Source organism: Ostrinia nubilalis, chromosome W (genome assembly GCF_963855985.1).
Source record: "Ostrinia nubilalis chromosome W, ilOstNubi1.1, whole genome shotgun sequence".
Lineage (NCBI taxonomy): Eukaryota > Metazoa > Arthropoda > Insecta > Lepidoptera > Crambidae > Ostrinia > Ostrinia nubilalis.
In genome coordinates, this window is record NC_087118.1 from 3,784,142 (window position 1) to 3,807,511 (window position 23,370).

A 23,370-nucleotide genomic window follows, 5' to 3' on the forward strand; every position below is an offset into this window, starting at 1 on the left:
AGAGAAATGACCAAAACCAATTTTATAGGGCTTTATCTCGTGTTTATTGCCAACAAACCTATGACTAAATTACACAATCAAAGCAGACAACCTCTCAATTACGGAGCTAGTAGTCGGTAGAAACAAAATATCACAGTAAAGTTAGGATCGGCATGTACATATGAACAATTCTTAATGATAAGCAATACTAATTGCATTGACTAATTAATCTTATGGCAAAGCGTCATTTTAACATTTGAAGCAAAAATGAGGATCGGTATATGCATTTGAGCCGGATCCAATAGTAAGCTATACAATTGTATTTACTTGATAAACTTTATTACAAAAGCGTGAGTAATTCAATTAGAACACAAAACAAGGATCGGTTTATGCATATGATCTAAACTTAATTGAAAACTAAACAATTGCGTCTAATTAATAAAGTTCATAACCAAAGCATGTGCAAAGCATAAAACTAGGATCGGCGTATGCATTAGGGCCATATTTAGTACAATAGCATTCACTTAATAAATTTATAGCAAGAAGCGTGAATAATTATCTAAGTCATAAAACCAGGATTGGATTATGCATTTGAGCTAAGCATGAATGTAAACAATGAGCAAATTCTAATTAGCGTAATTAACTTAGCTACTACAAGACAACAGTTACTATTTCTATTAACTATCTAGTAGGCACGGGAAGCGTGCATGGGCCGATACAACGCGATGTCCAGTCAGTTCCGTGTTACGGAAGCAGACCTTACCATCGCGGTGTGTGCGAGTTCAATCCGGCGGGCGCATCGTGTTCCGTGGTACGGAAGCGCGGAGCGTCGCGGACGAACTGACTTCTAGGCCGGCTCGCACGCCTTTTATAGCCAGCCGGTGAGCGCGTGTGACGCACGCGGCGGCGTGCGGGGTCTCGGGGCAGGGTAAACCGGCTGCGCGCGCGCGTAGACCTCGCTGTGACGTAGTGGCAGGCTCGGAGCTTGTCGCTCGAAGTAAATAAAAGGGCGCGCCGTGTTACAAAATATTTTTTTCCAGTCAAACTATTGGTTTTAGAGAAAAACTTGTGCAGCATTTATTCATCAGAATAACGTAACCTATCGATAGGTATTTTTTTCAAATAGAAATTGTGAAAAAAATCGCTATGTCCATAAATCGCAATTTCGCTCCATAGTGGCCCGCAATATACAGCGCGCCACGCAACGCAATGACCGTGCCTATGTGTTTGTGAGTGTATTGGAGCGTACGCGCTTTCCCGCCACTACCTACCGCGACCGCAGAAGTATTTTGTACACAAAATTACCAGATTATTCACTTCCTACATTTAACCTCCTGGGGCCCGGGAATTATTTTTGTCGTGAATTCATATGAAAACTATCCAAATAGTATTAATAATTGATATAATTATCTTAAAAAATAAAATAAAAATTTTTATCTGGAAAACTGCAATTTTCTCAATGTCATATTTACGACATCGGTTCCCAATGTCAACGACTTTTTTATTTCATGTACAGGATGTCCCGTAATAAATTGCACAAAAGTAATTCCTAGTTAAGTTTCTTGACTATCTACAACGAATTTGAATCGATTTTTGAAATATATTGAGATGCCAAAAATTTTTTTTTACATATTTTAAATTTTTTTTCTGCCTGTACTTACTTTTTTCTATGCAGTGGATGCAAATATTGATATTTTTTAAGTACCTTTTCGTTAAAATGTAGCTAGATAGATTCTTTATCAAGTTTTATGTCATTTTTGGGCAATAACATTGCATCTCTATTATTTTTTTTAATAGCATTTCAAAATTTTATTGCATTTCATATGGATGACTCAAATTAAAAAATCCTCGTGATAAAAAAATGCATCAAACCAATGTGTAATTAACATTAAGTGATGTAGATAAGGTCAATAGCAATTAAAAAAATTAAAAAACAATTTGATTAAGTGCCTAATGAAATTATTTTAATTTCATAAAAAAAACAAAGTGACTTGAGGTGTTGATAATACTTCTGGGCCGACTTTACCAGTAAAATCGAGTTTTGAGTGTTCTAATATGTTATATTCGCATATATCTACCTAAACAAATAAGAAAATAATATCAGATTTTATGCTACTTAATAGAAAATGTATAATGTCATACAGGTATTACACTGGGCTCTGTCAGTTTACACTAGTAATTGGGACCTCATGTATGTAATACCTGTATGACATTCAGATTTCACCATGGTTTTCGTAGTTTTCATACGTATTTGATACTCAGATAATAAAACAGTTCAAATCCCAAAACGAATAATAACAAAGGCTTATAGAAATCGTTCATATTTCAGTAAAAATTTCATTATTACTAACCACTTGTTCCCGGTCGCGGCGCCGTCGCTAGTTCAATTAAAGATAAAAAAATATAAATGTCACTTCACTAGCCAATCACAGCTAAGAATGATGGACAGATGCACCATCTAACTAACTATCGTAAAAGTTCTGGTAAATTTCAACAGATAGCGTTGATTTATATTTTTTTGTTTTATGTAATAAATATATGACGCCAGGCCCCAGGAGGTTAAAAAACACATTCCTTTAGCATTTGTTTAGGTTTAGAACTAAGTACTTACCGACTAATCCCCTTCGACGTCGTCTGGAATCGGCGGCTCCAACCGGACAGTGCCTCGAACTGACGGCCTTCCACGTGCAAGCAAACGCGTGCCAGGTAAATCGTGTTTTGATGCGCGCTCCAGTATTCCTTCACGTACAGACTGGTATTTAAGTTCCTCAAATACGACACAATACACGCCTAGACGAGGCGGACGGAGGCACAATCGGCTGATTGTCCAACAGACGTACAGCCAGAACAAAAATACGTGCATCAGTACGGTGTGGTGCGCTGTAGGATGTTCAGCCCGATACCTACAGCCCGCAGGGCTTCAGATGCGTTTCCACGTGCCCTCCCATAACAGTAAACCATGTTTACGTACTCACGAGCACTGTACGTATGGTTAGGCATCTTTCTAACACTCATTCACTATTACCACACTCACTATCACACGTTCACACACTAACTATCCGCACGAGAAAACTATCAAAAGTCGCAAGCGCATTCGACGACCGAAGAAACCGAACTGGCCGCCGCGCGAGCAACGCGAGGCTTAGCAACAAAGGCGCTGCCCCGCGCCACCCCGCGCGGCGAGACTGACCAATAACAGTCAAGCAATACGTTTATCGAATGTCGTATTCGAAAATCGGTAGCGCTTTCTTAATTCTTCATTTTCAACTACAAATTTACGTAATTTTTAACTTAACAAAAATGTAATTTCATCACTTTAGTACAGGCAAGTCTATCAACGAATGAGAATGTAAAAGCGGCGGCAAAAATACTTTGATTAATCTTTGTTAACTAAAGATCCGTCCTAGCATAGGTACCTACTTAATAATTAATGCTTTTAGCAAGCTTCCAAAATACTCAAATTTGAATGAATTGTAGATGCGCAATCGTTATGAATAAAACAATAAGAATATTAATACATTTTGTTAGTTATTTCGTGTAATAAAGTTACGTTCATTTAAAATAATCACGAACAAGACGAATCATTTTATGTAAATTATGAATAATGGAAGTAATTGGTATGAAAGAAGCGCTAAAAGATATGACATTTTGTTTAGTTTCTAAAATCAAGCGAGTTTAAAAATAAAATCTTATCTTTTAATCTCCTATCGAAAGTGAAGGAGCAAGAGTTTGCCAGTGTGTTATTTCTAGGCGTTCAGATTGCAGTAATAAGTAAGTTAAGTTTTATTTTATTAATTACTATCGTAAAGACGTAAAATTTATTAAGTTAGAGAGCTAGAAATGTAAGCAATAATGAACCTGTGTGTAAAGAGCATTTGTCATTTGTTTACAGTACTTTTTAATGATACAAGTTTATCACATCTGCTTAGGGGGCGTATAAATTACGTGAGACTTTTAGGGGGGGGAGGGGGTCAACGAAAACCTCACTAAATCTCACGTGGGGGAGAGGGGGGTCTCGGAAAATATCACGTAATTTTTCCCGCAAGAAATGGAGTAAAATTGCCAGAAAACTGGGTTATTGAAGTAAAAAAAAAATGATTTTTTTATGATGATAATGACAATTTATTCTAAACCGTCTAATCAAATTAAACTAAAAATGCCTCCATCTCCATTTGTGAACACTAAAGATGCAGAATAAATGTCGAAATTAAGAAAATTCAAAATTAAAAAAAAGTCATCGGCATCGCTACTGCCACAGAATAAGTAATAGTACAGGTACAGAAGGATTACTCCGCAAGACGATTTAAATAAATGCGAGTCTTGCTACGACGCGATACAGTGGAATTCAGCTCGCACAGCACTAAGTACTTACAATTTTATTTACCTACAAGTTTTGTCTCTTTCTATCGCGTGCCTCTGAACTCTTCATACGCTGTTAGGGTTGCTGTCTAGTAGTGTCTAGTAAAAAAATAATTAATCTACTTATTTGTAATGAGGTACGTATGTAGGTAAGTACGCATTGATTATGGAAAACCTTGGGAGAGGCCTTTGTCCAGCAGTGGACGTCATTTTTGGCTGAAACGAACGAACGCATTCTGAGCAGTAGTCATGGTAGGTTAGGTTCCTATACTATCCTAAGAATTATTGATTACCTACATGGCCAACATACCTTTCAGCATCTTTGGGAAGCAAAAAAAAAGATAAATCCGGTAGATTTCTTTTCGAATTTAAACACCCGAACGCCGCACAATAAAATTTCTTTCTCTTTATGTCCATTTTTAAATAATACTTCGATCATAGAATTAGGTACTACAACGCACGCCAGCGTCCTGACGGGCGCGCGCGTGACACTCGACTGATATAATACCCGCCGGCGGGGCGCTTCGCTGTAGGTAATTATCGGATGTACCGCGCGGAGTGAGTCAGGCCTGCTACTGCGTAAAAAATTGGCCAAGTGCGTGTCGTGTCACGCGCAGTGTAGGGTTCCGTAGTTGTCTGTCGTTACCACAATATATTTCAGAAGCAAGCAATTACTTCATATAAAGTCACTTTTCATATTTTCTTCTAAGGAATTTTTACTAGTTAAGAAATTGTATAATACATGAGTCAAATGACTATTACTCTTAAACTAAGTAATGTATCTTAACCGTTATAGTTTTCCTTGAAAAAATTCATCCCCACTTTACATGCATGGGAGCTACCCTAGATTTTTTTTCTTTTCAAATTTTTTTTTTACCGTTTTGTCGGCGTGATTTATTTACATACCTTCACAAAATTACAGCTCCCCAGTGCCAATAGTTTCCAAGCAAAACCTCAGACAGACAGACAGACAGACATATCGAAACTATAAAGGTTCCTTGTCAGGACTACGGAACCCTAAAAATGACATTACATACGTATGAAAATATTATGTATTCGTAGTTAAAGTAACCAATAGTCAAATTTGACAGATGTCAAATAACAGAAAAAAATGTTTTTATAACAATGTTTAACTTGACTTTTAGTACATTTTTTAACTATTAGTTTACATTTTTTATTAATATTTAACCATTAGTAGCAAAATTTAACAATTAGTTATTTTAACTATGAATCAAAAAACTGGTCCTAGGTTGAAGCAATTGCTTGTCTTACTAAACGACGGGAAGCTACGGAACCTAATAGACTCGAAGCATAGACATTGCAAAATAGGCATTTCATTAAATATCACGTGAGATTAGGGGGGTGGGGGAGGGGGTCAGGCAAAATCTCACCAAATCTCACCAAGGGGGGCGGGGGGGTTGAAAAATGGCCAAAATTGTCTCACGTAATTTATGGACGCCCCCATTAAGTTGAAGTTACAAGGCAAGAAATAAAGAAATAGCGATTGAGTACTAGGAATTCTAAATACGAGCTAGATTTCGCGGAGCGTGCGCGCAGCGCTTCTCGACGTGGGAAGCAAAATCGGACTGATGAATGGAGAAAATCGATGATCCACGATTGAGCGCCGATGACGCCCGAAACACGAAGATGAGCGAGCGAAGTATGTATTGCAGTGGTTCCCAAACTTATTTAGTCTACTGCCCATTTTGAGAATAAATTATTTTTTAGCGCCCCCCATTTTTGTAGTCAAGAATCGAGTCAGTCGATGTCTAAGAGTCATCCTCGTAGATGACGCCTCCCAAGCCTCTACACAACGTCCTGATTTTTTTTCTGGGTCTCTTACCGCCCCCCTTTAAGCCTGCAGCGCCCACAAGGGGGCGTTATCGCCCACTTTGGGAAAGACTGATGTATTGTATCAGTGCGAGCCCGATGTCCGTGCGGCGGTATTAGTATTTAAATGAAAGAAGTGCTAAAAGATAGAAATTTTGTTTAGATACTGAAATCAATCGAGTTTAAAAACAAAATCTTGTCTTATCTCCTATCGAAAGTGAAGGAACAAGAGTTTGCCAGTGTGTTATTTCTAGGTGTTCAGTTTGCGGTATTAAGTAAGTTAAGTTTTATTTTAATAATTACTATCGTAAAGACGTAAAAGTTATTAAGGTAGAGAGCTAGAGATGTAAGGAATAACGAACCTGTATGAAAGAGCATTATTGTCATCTGTTTACAGTACTTTTGAATGATAAGTAGTTACAAGCTTATCACACACATAAAAGCATGGTTTAATTAAAAAAAAAATGTAGGTTCTGTAAAAATTTTTATTTTGCGGAAGGAAGCAAATTCGTGTAAAAGGTTTTTTATTAATTAAAGAGTACTTAATTAATTAGTTTTTAGAACAAAAAATAAACTCGTAACGTGATAAGGTGTAAGTAACTAATTTAGTCATTACATTTTTAGGGTAGATTTGGATTAAGCTCAGTCCAGTAATCGTCTTTAAACTCACAGCTGATTGTGGCTGATAGTTGACTGACTCATGGGCGAGCGCGGGTAGTGGGGCGCGGGACGGGGGGCGCAGCGTTTGCCCGGGTCACCGGGTGAGCGCCGCGCGCCGTTTTCGTTGGGGGACTATTCTGCACTGTAGTGGTCGATTATGGAAATCGTAGATATTTAAAAAATAATTTTAAAAAATTTTGAAGTCAGTTTTTTTGCTGATTCGTGATCAGAATAAGCTACTTAATCAACTCCCTAAATATGGCGGGTATTGAAATCAACACCCTGTATTGTTGCATACTTATTTTGGGATATTATTTGGTGGGTATCGTAGTGCAAGTTCAGTTGCGTAGTTTTTCCACGAAACTTTTGTGCACATTATGCTGGTAATTTTGTGCAAGTCTAGATGCCTAATTAATTCTTCCACGAAGCTTTTATTCGCATTATAATATATAACAATTGATACGTTATTTTCTACGTAGATATCTTTGTGCAAGTCTAGTTGCTAATATTTTGCGAAACTTTTGGCGATGTTGTATTTTATAACGATATTGATACATTTATTTAGATGTAATTATGTCATTAACAAAGCACAAATTAACTTAGTTTCAGTCATCTAAGTATCCAATCCACTACTTTTTGCACTAAATACCCCTGTAAGACTGTGTGTTTATCAAAAATTCGTCCTAATGATTACTTACCACGTGGTAAAATCGGTCTTTATGAGTATAAGATCCATTTTAAATTCTGTCTCTCTCTTCAGTGAATCGTTATCGTAGTTATCGTGATAAATTTTCATCTTCCAGAGCCGAATGAGTTCATTTATCAGCTTATGCGTGTATTGCCAGCGTGACAAGGTATGTATCTATACGTCTTTTGGAGCAGTAGGTAAGCAACAATCGGTGTGTCCCCAATTATAAAATGACACAAGTTTATATGTATTTTAAGGATTATTGTAATCAAAAGGACATACCTACTCGTAATGGTCAGACGTTTAAAAATGCAACAACCTGATACAAAACTGTTGCCATCTTTTCGTATGTACGATGAGCAAATACTTACTGTATTCTTTTCAGGTGGTACTTGATCGACCGGAAGCCAGCCTTTCGCAGACCTCCACAGATTGTACTTGCCACTGGAATGTAGTGCCTATCCTAGTGTTGACGCTATTTGTCCAGTAAATTGCATTTATTTCCAGGCCTTATGAAACTCCTGGCTCAGACAAAGTTCCTATCCAGGTTGCTTCACAGGTCCGGTCACTCTTCAACAAAGCGTATAAAAGCACCTATAAGTTTTGGACCAAATAAAAACTGTTCTTTCTTTCTTTATAGGTTCAGCCAAACCAACGCGATCACAGCGCGATCAGCTGGCGTGCAGCGATGGCGACCAGACCTAAATGCATTGTTCGCCATCGCTGCACGCCGGTTGATCGCGTTGGTTTGGCCGAATCTTAAAATGCATGCATCGATCGCCAATCGCTATCGCTGCACGCCGGCTGATCGAGTGTGAACCTTATAGGATTTGGAAGTGATGTCACCAACGAGTTCAATGTGGGTAGCTTTTGTAGTCATGCAGACAATAAATATCACTATGTTATAGGCTTCTATAGTTTTGTTCCCTTGAACATCAAAATTTAAAAGGGTCCTTCAAAATCGTCTCCCTTGTTCATGAATTGTCTAGATTGAGATACTTGCTGTTCTGGTAAATCTACCATTATTTGTACTTTGGCAGTAGCATTCAATTTAGCACAATTGAAACATCTGTGCACGTATTTTCTCGCCAATAGTTTCGCCTTGATAATCCAAAATGTGGAGCTGTATCAGCTTTCTTATGAATTATAGTATTAATTATTATAAACGTTTTCGACTTTCTCCACGACGCGGTTTGCAACAATAGATTTCAACCTATTCGTCTCTCCAGACAGCTAGGCTATCACAATAGAAAAATCTGTTCACAGTGTTCGAACATCTGTGAGGTTGGTATTCTTCAAATTACTTCTTCTCATTTGCTTCATCCAGTTTACTCAAAGCACCACATAGCTCAAGACGTGATAAAAAAAATAGTTTTTAGAGAGCACTTGCGTTTTTAGCAATTAATTTCGTTTCAAATCCTTCATCTAGTTGATAGTGAACGGCTGCAGTTTATTGCACTCACAGAGGCATCGCTAAATTCATTATATTGTATTTTTACTCGGCCTGCATCCAACACCTTCCCGCTACCTTTATCAGGTCGTCGGACCACCTTGTGGATGGATGTCCTAATGCTGCGTTTTCCGGTACGTAGTGTCCGCTCCACCTTGCTGCCCCATCGGCCGTCAGTTCTGCGTACTATGTGCTTCCAACCGCGCGATGTGGAAGTCATTGGGGGAGGCCTATGTTCAGCAGTGGACGTCCTGTGGTTGAAATGATGATGATGATGTATTTTTTCTCTCTATCTATAGATAGTATACCAACCTATATCTGTATTTTGTCAATGTGAATCAAATCCTGCCGTATCTTAATCCAATCTTTTTCTAATGAGTTACTTATCTTTCCATCCTTACTAGTTTTTTATCAGCCAAAGTTTTTGTTTTGAAACAGATAAATACTTTCTATTCTATTTCCATTAGAATCTTGGCCATGACTGTACTTAACGCTAAGCTCCAGCCAAGGGGATCAAAAAGTTTGATCAGATGTACCTATCAGATAAAATGTTACGTTTCATGGTTGGTTTTGCAATTTGTGGTATATTCACATTGTATTGAAAAATGTGCTCAAATTCCATTCAATACCCAATGCTTGGACTGTTCCATCAAGGTATTTTGTTGTCTTCTATTGACTTCATAAACTCAACGCAGAACTAGGTAGCAAAAGGTATTTGACCGCAATTGCATGTGATGTTAAGTGAGATGCAGTATAAGATGATAGATATCTACCTGTAAGTGCCTATAAGGTCCGGTATAGTGCTCAGGAGAGACAGCAGCAGGCAGCGACCTGTTCGCATTATAAAAGAGTTTATCGAAACGTTTAGTGCAAGCTGGTGGAATGTCGACAATGTAGGAATGATACGTTAACCAGCGTCTGATGATGGAAGGGGGCTGGTGGAATTAGGTCGTGTAATTCCTTCGCACATTCTCTGAAGTGTAACCTGGTGGATGGTCACATCAGATGTATTATTATCTGCTCTGTAAGTTCTCATTAAATTATAGCATTATAGCTTCAATTGACCAGTCCACTCCTGATAAAAGGTCGTTGATATAAAAATATTGTTTTATTATTTTATAGAAATCGGTATTCCGGTAATCCGAATCATTTTTTGTCACATAAATCTGAAGATCATCTACATAATGTCAGCTATGAAGCAAACACGTTTAGTCTCATTATAATATTTTTCGGGTTTTCTTGCAGCTGGGAACCTACAAGCAGTTCGTTATTCAGTGAAATATAAATCGAACCTTAACACGAAGCATCAAATATAATCGTGCGCGAGTTGTCTCCGTATTATTCCAGACGACCGCATGATGAGGTAAGTATACTGTCAGTCTTGTTTCTTTTTCTTTTTCAGGTAGGTATCTTTAAAAAAAAAATCTGTGTGTTCGTTAATCTTTTTTCAGGTCTAGTGATTTCTGTAACTTCCTTTCTAATTGAACGGACCTGTGAGTGGTTATGTTTCTGGGTTTTTTAAGGGAAAGGAGGCAAACGAGCAGACGAATCACCTGATGGTAAGTGTTTACCCGCCGCCCATAGACACCCGCTCCTCGGTGAGTTACAGGTGCGTTGATTATCTTTAAAGAATTAGAGTCTGCTCTTAAAGGTTTTAGGTCGTATTGGTCCGCAAATACTGCAAACGGCAGTTCATTCCTCGGTTTGGTGTCTGCAAATGGTGATTGTGGATTTTCTGTTTCAAATGGTAACTTTACAAAATATCTATCTACCGCTTCCGTAAAAAAAATGTCCTGAAGCAGTGGTTGGGTTAATACTGGGGATTGTAAAACTATAAAAGTGCTTTATAAAAGCCTACCTGCAAAAATAAATGAGTTTTATGCCCGTTTTCACCATTAATCCAAATTTTTTAAGTGTCCCCTATAAAAACAAAATTCCTGTTATGTATCACCATAGAGGTCACTTACAAATTAGGCATTGATGGTGAAAACGGGCATTAGTCCTTTTGATAGCTCGTCTCTCCCTGAAAATGCAATTTCCGAAAATTATAATATACCTAGTTATGCAAAAATATTGTAACTTTTTGATTTTGAATAAAGCTATAATTTTAAATACTACCTGTAACGTTGCCGTTTGCTGTTTTTTCACAAATTGATATTTCTTCTCGATATTCTGATTTTGGATACCACTAGCGACATCTATTGGCGTGATTTAGAATTAATTTGCAATAGATGGCGCTTTTTGCTCAGTTAATTGAAATATATTTTGATGAAACATTTCCTAGTGTTTTTATATTGATTATTCTATTTTTTAAATAGAATATTTTCAGTGTTCTGGAAATTGTTTTCATCATGGTTTTTATTAGTGTTTGCCTTTTATCTAAGCGGCGAAACGAAACGTCTTGCGATGTCAATGACTCGCGGCTGTCAGTTGAGCTGTCAAATCACTTTGGAATTTTGGTCGATCTTGCGCAACCGCAATTTTATTATTTTCGGGAATGTAATTCCTTGTATTTCAAATCGGGTGATGCAAAATGCATCCACGATAATTTCTTGATGAATAAATAAAAATAACACACATGAGGTAAGTTCCCGTCGGAGAATTTATTTATTTTTCGTGATTGATATTTTTCGTATTCCAGTACGTGGTATTTCATGTGATCGTTTCTTTCAGAAATTCCCTAAATCCTATTCGGATGAGGGTATTGGGTTGCTGAAGACTGCGAGTGAAGTTCGAATTAGCGAGCGGCCTTCGTAAGTATTTGTTTCCCATTGCGGTTTTTTTCATAACCTAATGCCACGTTCCACATGTGATGCTGACACTCGTATTTTACGTTTCAGATGCGGGATTTTATATTTTAGATATTTCGGGTGTGTAATGTATGATATAACTACATATCATATAATACTCAGAGGATATAATATCAAATTATATAAAATCATTTAATATAGTAATTATTTACTATAATAAACGAATAATATAATTTTAAAACGAATAATTTTAAGACAAATAACTAACAACTGATATAAAATGGTTTGATATAATGAATATTTTCTATAAAACTTACAATGTATACTATTTAAAACAAATAACATTCAAATCATATAAAAATAAAATGTCGAACAATCAAATGAGATAAAATTCTTTTCCTATAAAACTTAAATCATATAACAATAATAATTTTATATAAAGTTCAATTGTTATAATAAGCATTGCATGCAGCAAGCAACCAAGCAAGCTAGCACACGAGCAAGCAAGCAAGCGAACAAGTAAGCAAGCTAGCATGCAGGCAAGCAAGCAGGCAAGCAAGCTAGCAAGCAAGCTAGCAAGCAAGCAAGCAAGTAGGCAAGCAAACAGGCAAGCAAGCAAGCAAGGAAACAAGCAGGCAAGCAAGCAAGCAAGCAGGCAAGCAGGCAAGCAAGCAAGCAGGCAAGCAAGCAAGCAGGCATGCAGCATGCAAATTTGACTTAAAACTTGAGACTTCTGTCACGGCTCCGGCACTGCAGGGCTCTGGCGGTCCCTCGCGTGCTAATCGTCGCAGATGGCTTTCGCTCGACACCGCGTCTTCGGCTTGCTGGCCGGCTTTGCCGGCCAGCCTCAGTCGCGGAGCCTCGCTTCCAGCCATCTGCTCCTCAGCCCGCGGGCCTACGCGCTTCTAAATTACACTCGCTTCCAGCCATCTGCGCCTCGCCCCTCCGTGCCTACGCGCTTCTAAATTACATTCTAGGGGTAGGGCAGACAAGACTACGTGGAGTCGGTTTTACGGCGATTCGTTTTTGTCACTAAAGTCATTTATAAGTCAAGCTAACGAAGAACATACTAAAAGTTATATCTATCAGAAATTATATCAATTAAAGAGTACTCATACCAAATAGTCGTTATAACTAATAATATTTATTTTATGTAATGGTTATATGAAATATTATTTATATTAAACAAAATTACATCAAATGAGTCTTAGATTAAGTAAGGTTTATATCAAATGTCTTTATGCGTTTTGATTGGTATCTGAAATGACATTATTAGAAATGATTTATTATATGAAGTAAACATTATATGTTAAAAAATTATATCAAGTGTTATTATAACATACGTTTATTATACAATATGAACGTTATTGAAATGAATTTATATCATATAAACTTATATAAACTGTCACGCACCCAGATATTTCATATTGATTTCTTATCATTTCGTATAAATTATTTCTCCTTTCTAAACTGCTGATCTCTTCGCATTTCCTCCTTGTCACCAAACCTCTGTCTCTGCAAGAGTTTGAACGCTTTCCTGTCGAGGAGATGCAAGAGCTTCATCTGGCACTGCGCGCTTGAGGCCGTGGAGGACGCTGCTTGTAGCCTAAAAGTGTGCGAGACCCGTTGGACCCCGGAAGAAGAGAGGAACGTCCAGGGTAACGGCTTATAACCGCATGGCTTCCAAGGTACCCACTTTTCCATCCTTCAAGTAGGAGTCTTTCCGACCTGACATCGCGCAGTTATCTTAACTAGTAGAGTCTTTTAATATTTAGGCTGAGTTTTAAGAAATTTGTAGTGGCAATAATATTCACCAAACCGAACTTAATTAACGACCCTGAATCCCTTGAGGTTGGCACTATCTATTACAGTAGTTATAATATCGTAATTGTTAACTGTACATGAGCTTACGAGATAAAATAAATTGTGTCAATTGAGAGGGAGCTGTTTTATTTACATTTTTTAATTTCATACAAGGAACGGTAACTCTTATAAATTTCTGCAAGCCGGACAACCTCTTTTTCACGTGCAGACAACTCACCATCTTCTCCGTCTGCACCGGTGGCGGTTCAATTCCAGTCACCAAGCCGCCAGGAACAAATCCTTTCTTGCAGTGGCGCCCCTCTTTGGTGTTTATTATTGCCACCCTTTTTGTAAAAAGTTTATGGGTGGATGGTTAATAAAAGAAGCGACATTGTTTGCTGACTATCCTCTCATACACTTTTGTTTAGTTATTGTAATATTATAATTAGGGAATTTCTCATGTTGTGTGTTGTGTTTGTCCTGTATTTTATTTTTGTGGCCCACATTTTGTTAACAACATAAACTTATAACCTATTTATAACAGAGCGTACTTACTCTTATTTATGAGGAACTACATAATGTTTGGTTATTTTGTTGAGTTGAAACTTGTTTTATAGTTGGGACAAGTAAGTAACATTTTTATTGTTAGGTTATCAATTTAGTATAGGTACCTACACTGCTTTTGTGTTTCTTTATGTAAACATATAACCCGTTACTTACTTTAATTTTAATTAATTTTTCAAAGACAAACACATTTGTTGAAATTTAAAATTAGTTTATGTAATAGGATAACTAAGTACCATTTACTTATTATTTTGTACTAAGGTAACAATTTCCTTTGTGTCACTGCGGACATATAACATTAATTTGAAGTTACTTAGTACATTGTTTTTTTTTGGTAATTATTTACATACTTGTTTATTACTTGTATTTTTTTTATATAACAATAACATTATTGTTGTTATTGTGTGTTTTAGAACATAAGTGAGAGGTTTTATCCAATCTTGTAAGGTGCTATTCTCAACAAATTTGACAATTTAAATTCATTTTCATTCTAAAATTTTTAAATAATATTTTTGCCACTTAGTTTAGTTTACACATAGTTTTTTACAATGGATACCAAAACGGTTTACTATCATTCACTATTACGCGACGAACTTATTTATGAGATAACTGTTCGATCTGAGTCTCCGGAAGACACAGTTCCCAAAATGAAAAAACAACTTAAGTCATTGTGTTCTGAGTTTAGTCCTGAGGAAATTATTGATGAAGAACTTAAACCTAGTGTGGAATTGCCCAATATTTCTGGCAAGTTAAAGGAATTACAATCACACTTAGATAATTTCAAGAAGACTAAGGAGCGGTATCAGCTGACTCGTGCAAAGGCTTTGTATTTTCACTTGCTTCACCGACTGGATAGGCTAGCAGCGTGTAAGGAATCTGTTGACGCAGCTATTCATGCTAGCTTAAAACAGAAGTTGAACTTGTGCTTTTCAGTTTTAGAAGGCTTCGTCACAAACAAATCAGATGGCGAATCTAGTTCCAATTTATACTCAGACGATTGTAGGGAAACTGTTGTTGTGGACCAGTCATCGAAGGTAAATATTTTAAATTGGAACATAAAGTTTTCAGTTGATTCCAGTGTGCATTCCTTTTTGGAATTAGTTAATGAACGCGCGACAGCTTTTGGTGTTTCTGATAGTGTTTTATTTAAGTCGGCGTTTTGTTTTTTCCATGATCAAACACTTTTATGGTATAGAGGTGTCAAAGATTAGGTCTCGTCGTGGAAGGAGCTAAGTGAATTATTGGTTGAGGAGTTTGCACCTGCAGATTATGACTATAGGTTGATAGGAGAAATTCGTTCTCGTACACAAGGTCAGGATGAACCTACCCACATTTATTTTGCTATCATGAATGGAATGTTTTCACGTTTGAAACGGCCATTTTCTGAACAAGACAAGTTTGAGATCTTGTTACATAATATTAGGCCTATCTATGCTGAATTGTTAGCTTTACACGACTTCTACACTGTTGCTGACCTCAAAGATAAATGTCGTAAAATTGAAGTAAGACGTCAGCAAACTAGTACCTTCAATGAACCATCTAAACAGCCGTGTATGAACCCAGAGTACACTTACAAGGGTAAATCACCAAAGCCTGTTACTGCTGTCACACAATCACCCTTTTCTGACAGTAAACCAACTTCTAACAAAAAACTCTTGTGTTTGAAGTGTAAGGCAAATACACATAGTACAAAATACTGTACGGATAAACGGTTGTTATGTTTTAAGTGTGGTGAAGTAGGGTACACTACTAAAAATTGTGCCAAGTGTAAAAGTGCTACCAATTCAAAAAACTAGCAGGTAACCGAAGTAATGTTATTTCAGAAGATGTCGAACCTTCTGAAAATAAACAATGGTTAGACATTGTTGATTCTTATTTTAAAAACAACAACGTTACTTCGGTTTTGTTTAAACCTAATATAAATGATGTTCGGCCATATTTGAACGTGAACATTTTAGACATGACTGTTTGCGGATTATTGGATTCTGGAGCTGCAATTTCAATTATTGGTAACGGAGCACACCAACGTTTCATTGATCTGGGTTACTCTTTGGATGAGTCGTGTGCATCAACGGTTACTGTTGCTGATGGGTCTTTCTGTAGCACTATAGGAACCATCACATTACCTATTACGTCACAAAGGTAATTACATTTTACGTCATTCCTTCAATTGTCTCTGATGTCATTTTAGGAGTAGACTTTTGGAAAAATTTTAAATTAATGCCAGAAATTTTTCAAAATATTTGTTACGTAGAGGCGCCTAAAAATTTTCTTAAAACTTCAGCTAACATTGACAAGCCTATTAATTTTATTCAGTCTTTTGAAAACTTAAACTTGGAATAACGTGCATTGGCAGACAGGATGATCAAACAGTTTCATAGTGTTTCTTTTGAAAGCAAGGGCTTAGGTAGGACGGATCTTATTGAGCACACAATAAACACAGGCGAAGCTTCACCGATTAAGTGTAGGCCATATCCCATGTCACCTGAAAAATCTAAGGAGTTACATAAGGAGGTAGATAAGATGCTGGAGCTAGATGTTATTACACCTAGTGAAAGTCCGTGGAATAATCCCGTATTTATGGTTCCTAAATCTGACGGTTCATGGCGATTTTGTTTAGACTGCCGTAAACTTAATGCAGTCACTAAAGGTGATGCTTACGCTATTCCGTACATACCTCAAATTTTAGACAGCCTTAGAAATGCTAAGTACATCAGTTCTGTGGATTTTAAATCTAGTTTCTGGCAAATTAAATTAGACGAACAGTCACAAGAGAAAACTAGTTTCACTGTTCCTGGGAGAGGCTTGTTCAAATTTAAGGTAATGCCATTTGGTCTTTGCGGAGCACCTGCTCGTCAACAAAGATTGATGGACATGTTGTTCGGAACGCCCTTTTGTAGTGACATAACTAAAGGAATGATCTTTTGTTACGTTGATGACGTCATAATAGTTGCAGAGGACTTCAATACGCATTTATTATTATTACAGCGACTGCACCAACGCATCCAAAGTGCAAATTTGACGATTAACTTTGAAAAAAGTAAATCTTTTAGACAGTCGCTGAAATATTTAGGGTACATCGTTGATGAGTATGGTTTGAGGACAGACCCAGACAAAGTGCGTGCAATTCTTGATTTCCCGGTACCAAAAACTTCGAAAGAGGTTAAAATGTTTATAGGCACTTGTTCTTGGTACCGGCGGTTCATCCGGAATTTTGCATCCATTGCTGCGCCTTTGAATGCTCTCACCAGTACTAAGACTAAATTTTTGTGGAACCCAGCTGCACAAGAGGCTTTTGAATCTTTAAAAAATTGTTTGGTCTCTGCTCCAGTTTTAGCATGCCCAGATTTTGAGAAGCCCTTTTCTGTTCATTGCGATGCGTCAAGTTACGGCATAGGTGGTATGCTAACCCAGACAGTAGACGGGAATGACCATCCTATTGCATATATTAGTAGATCACTTAATAAGAATGAACGTAACTACAGTGCAACCGAAAGGGAAGCACTAGCGGTAGTTTTTGCGGTAGAGAAATTTGAACCGTACCTAGGCACCAGACCATTTAAGGTTATTACGGATCATGCTTCCCTTAAATGGTTCATGAACTTAGAGAACCCGACAGGTCGTTTAGCTCGTTGGGGATGTCGTCTGTCCCAATACAATTTTACTATCGAGCATCGTAGGGGGAAAGATAATGTTGTCCCAGACGCTCTCTCGCGTTTATTGAATGTAGATGCTATAGATACCTCAGTTTCAGTAGACGTTGATGATGAGTGGTATAATAAAGTGATACATGGTTGCACGGCTTATCCAAAGAACTACCCCAACTACCGCATTGAAAATGGGAAACTGTACAGGCTTAGTAAAGGTAAATATACCCTGACACAGGAGTTTGACTGGAAAGAAGTTGTGTCCAAGTCCAAGAGGAAAGCAGTCATCGCCGAAAACCACGAACCTCCGACTTCAGCACACTTTGGTGTATTCAAAACACACCGAAGATTGAGCCTGAGGTATTATTGGCCGGGGATGTACCGCGACGTCATGGACTTCGTAAAAAATTGCACAACTTGTTCCGCGTACAAACACAAGACTACCTTGACACCTGGACTCATGGGTCAGCCTAAGCAATGTTTCAGACCGTTTCAAGCTTTGTCGATAGACTTAGTCGGACCTTTGCCTAGATCCCGATCGGGTTACATTCATCTGTTAGTGGTCACTTGCTGTTTTTCAAAATATACAATGCTATTTCCCTTGAGACGCGCGACTAGCGCAGCTGTGGCTAAGGCGTTCGAGAACTATGTTCTCCTGGCTCATGGAATTCCTGAAACCGTAATTACCGACAATGGGGTTCAATTTACGGGATCGGAGTTTCGAAGCCTCTTGGAGAAATATAACGTCCCTCGTGTACATTACGGTCCTAGATACACGCCACAGATAAACTTGGTCGAAAGGTATAACAAAACAGTAATGACTGCCGTATCTTCGTACGTGAAATAGAACCTGGGATCTCAATTTGTTTAAGATTCAGTTCGCACTTAACAGTGCTGTGAACGAATCTACCGGATTTACACCGTTCTTTTTGGTTCATGGCAGAGAACCTATAATAAATGGCTCCTTTTATAAGCAAACGGACGACTGCGAGTATGAAGTTGCTATGCCAAGAGAAGACTATGCAGGGGAGTTTGGCGTCTTGAAGGAAGTGTTCGAGAAGGTACGTTCGCATTTGCTGAAGGCCCACGCTACGAACACCAGGTACTACAACATCAGAAGACGTAACGTCAAACTTTCAGAGGGTCAGGAGGTGTGGCGCAAAACGTACATTCAGAGTGACGCTGAGAAGTTCAAGGCTACCAAGCTTGCCCCAAAGTACGAGAAGTGCATTGTCAAGAAGGTACTATCTCCGCTTGTTTACGAATTAATTGCTCACAATGGCAAGCCTCTCGGTACTTGGCATATCAAGGACATCAAGGTTTAATCCTTGTCTTTTGTTTTCACCCTAAGTTCGCCGAATAGTTTTTTTGCCAGGGTTCTCAGCCGTAGGACTTGTTTCACAAGTGTTGTTTGGTATTCTACCAACAATGACGCCAAGGCTACTTTTCCCTTTTAGGGAAATCTTTAGGTTAGTTTTTTTTTGTGATCGCCCCATTTAGGGTATGCGATTTTTCTTTTTTTTTTTCGAGTGGACAAGTATCTGCTGTATACTTGCCTCGTGTTTTTTTTTTCTCTGTGACTTTATAGTCCAGATTTTTGTTTCCAGGGATGACATCATGTGTTTTGAGCACTATTCCCTGTGGTTGTGTTTTGTTGCGATGACGTCCAATTATATTGTGATCAGCGACTTTTTGTTCTGCGGTTTTATAACCCAGGCATTTTTTATTTTATTTTAGCAAATAATGTTAGTTATGGCCGAAATAGCCTAACAACGTTTTGGAAAAGGAACGAGTAGAATTGCATGTCAAGTTCTACTTTACTGGGGAAATCGAGTACCACTGGTTCACAGTTGGGACTTTATGGGGAATTTTGGATGCTCGGACAGGAGATTTTTTTTTGGTTGGTAGAACATCAGTCCTGGTAGATGGATCATTTTGGTTTGGTATTGCTTTTGTGAAAGTTTAGTTATAGTTAGTAAGTTAGTTTTTTTTCTCAATTGGACTTTTTAGGGGTCTTTCTGGTGTAAAGATTCACTTATTTTTTTTTTCTCTTTTTCAGTTTGTAGTTCGCTAAGGGCAGCTCAGATTCTTTCTCCGTGCGAATGTCTAGGGGGGAGGGTATTGTAACGTTGCCGTTTGCTGTTTTTTCACAAATTGATATTTCTTCTCGATATTCTGATTTTGGATACCACTAGCGACATCTATTGGCGTGATTTAGAATTAATTTGCAATAGATGGCGCTTTTTGCTCAGTTAATTGAAATATATTTTGATGAAACATTTCCTAGTGTTTTTATATTGATTATTCTATTTTTTAAATAGAATATTTTCAGTGTTCTGGAAATTGTTTTCATCATGGTTTTTATTAGTGTTTGCCTTTTATCTAAGCGGCGAAACGAAACGTCTTGCGATGTCAATGACTCGCGGCTGTCAGTTGAGCTGTCAAATCACTTTGGAATTTTGGTCGATCTTGCGCAACCGCAATTTTATTATTTTCGGGAATGTAATTCCTTGTATTTCAAATCGGGTGATGCAAAATGCATCCACGATAATTTCTTGATGAATAAATAAAAATAACACACATGAGGTAAGTTCCCGTCGGAGAATTTATTTATTTTTCGTGATTGATATTTTTCGTATTCCAGTACGTGGTATTTCATGTGATCGTTTCTTTCAGAAATTCCCTAAATCCTATTCGGATGAGGGTATTGGGTTGCTGAAGACTGCGAGTGAAGTTCGAATTAGCGAGCGGCCTTCGTAAGTATTTGTTTCCCATTGCGGTTTTTTTCATAACCTAATGCCACGTTCCACATGTGATGCTGACACTCGTACTTTACGTTTCAGATGCGGGATTTTATATTTTAGATATTTCATATTGATTTCTTATCATTTCGTATAAATTATTTCTCCTTTCTAAACTGCTGATCTCTTCGCATTTCCTCCTTGTCACCAAACCTCTGTCTCTGCAAGAGTTTGAACGCTTTCCTGTCGAGGAGATGCAAGAGCTTCATCTGGCACTGCGCGCTTGAGGCCGTGGAGGACGCTGCTTGTAGCCTAAAAGTGTGCGAGACCCGTTGGACCCCGGAAGAAGAGAGGAACGTCCAGGGTAACGGCTTATAACCGCATGGCTTCCAAGGTACCCACTTTTCCATCCTTCAAGTAGGAGTCTTTCCGACCTGACATCGCGCAGTTATCTTAACTAGTAGAGTCTTTTAATATTTAGGCTGAGTTTTAAGAAATTTGTAGTGGCAATAATATTCACCAAACCGAACCTAATTAACGACCCTGAATCCCTTGAGGTTGGCACTATCTATTACAGTAGTTATAATATCGTAATTGTTAACTGTACATGAGCTTACGAGATAAAATAAATTGTGTCAATTGAGAGGGAGCTGTTTTATTTACATTTTTTAATTTCATACAAGGAACGGTAACTCTTATAAATTTCTGCAAGCCGGACAACCTCTTTTTCACGTGCAGACAACTCACCATCTTCTTCGTCTGCACCGGTGGCGGTTCAATTCCAGTCACCAAGCCGCCAGGAAAAAATCCTTTCTTGCATACCATAAGTAATGTTATATTTCACAAGGTAAAAGTACGTTATCCTTTTTACGAATTTATTTTAATACGAATAGTTTGTGACGCGCCCCGCGACGCATCGACAGCCCTAGCACCCAGCGCAGAGATTTTGACAACCCTACGGCTGCGCGGCCGCACGCCGCACGGACCGAGCTAATATAAGAGACGGCGGCGACCGCGGGCGCCTAGCATTCGCTCGGGAGCCATCGTAACAGCCAGACGATCGCGCGCGCGTCTACGGCTAATTACGCAAGAGTCCCTAGCGAATAGCTGCCCTCACTGTTCCCACTAACCTGGCTCGATAGGACTTTCGGCTCGCGCGGTTTCCGTGACACGAGCGAACCATCGTTGCCTGTATACACATTCCAATCCTTACCGAGTGCATGCTTTACTCAATCCCGACCTGCGGTAGCAATCCCGCTGCCACCCTTCCTGAATTCCTCCCCACTCGCCACGTAGGTCCTAAGCCTTTTTTCCTTTGGTACTCGAACCCCCACTTCGTTGACCTCGGTTACCGATTTGGTGAGCGGACCGTCCTACCCCCCTAGTTTATAAGTATCCAAACTAACACTTGCTAAACCTCGCACAGGGCGCCGCCCCTCTCGCGGATACGTAAACTAGTCTCGGGACGCGAACCGGGCGCGTCGCTGTCCCTCTTGTCATAGTAGATTTGCAATTGTAGAATAACTTGTTCATTATTTAAATAATAGTAATTTAGAGTCAGTGAAACTAGAATAAGTAAACTATTGTGGAACCTGAATTATAAGTGCCATTGTGTTATTGATTGTGCGTTTCCTTGGTCAAATATCCCTGTAGGCATCCTGGATAGGTACACATCCCTCATCGCAGAAGGCGAACTGGGACTTAGTACTAAACAGCGGGGTGTCAGACTGAGCTAGCTAAGACGCCCCGTTGCAATGGCGCCCAACTAAATAACCCACGGAACCTACAGGGAACACCAGATCGCTAGACACAAGCGAAAGACCAAAAGGAAAGCAAAACTTCGCACCAAATTGATAATCACACATGTCAGAACCGACATCTTGGATATACAAACTCAAGAAGACAGAACTTGAGAACGAGTGCAAAAGAAGAAACATAAAAACGGAGAACAGAACCGTACAAGAACTGAGACAGAACCTCACAGAAGTACTCAGAACCAAGCAATCCCGTCAACCAACCCAGTCCGCCAGTAAATCCGCCGAAGACAGTGAGTCAGAAATCGATTTCGAAGACACAGAGATGCACCAAGAACCAAACATGTCATACACCATGGATCAAACTGAAAACATAACATCCAGATGGAACCTAAGTTTTGACACATACAACGACCCAGTGGAGTTCCTTTTTTTTTTTTTTTTTTTTTTTAGGTGGTAAAAATGCATTGAGCTGCATACCCGCCGCTGTGGTCAGGCGACGGGTTATGTGGGGCTCTCCCCTCCAGACGGGAGGGGCCTACCCACTAAAAATCCACCAGTGTCCTTCTTTCTGAGCATAGGGGAGTTGCCGGTGTAGCGAACCTTAACCCGAGTTCCACCTATGCTCAGTTAATCCGCTGTGCGGACCCACCTTATTATTACCACAGGACAACTCTAAGCAGGCGCCTATGCGCCTTCCGCCAGTTTATGTACAGCTGTACAATCTTTACAATTTATGTACACAATATATACAGAAATATTCTAAGACTGTACAACTAATTACAAATATTTACAAAGATAGTTTACAAACGACGCCAGCCGAAGGGTGTAAAGGGCCCATCGGCTGGCGCCCACCACGCCTACTCCTTAATAAATTATATATACATAATTTAACCTAACTGACTAGACAAACGACTAGATGTCAGAAACGTCGTGCAAAATCGCGACGCCTCCGACCCAATCTCTTTCGCCGAGCAGGGTCCGCGAGGGGATCCTCCTCTCTGGCTCTCTCGGCTTCCTCCTTTGAGGACATGACCGCCTCGCAGAAGGCCTTCACTGAGTCCCATCCCGTGTCACTACCGACCATAGCTTTGACCACAGCTGGCAGCCTTAAATCACTTCCAATAACTGCACAGAGCTGAGTT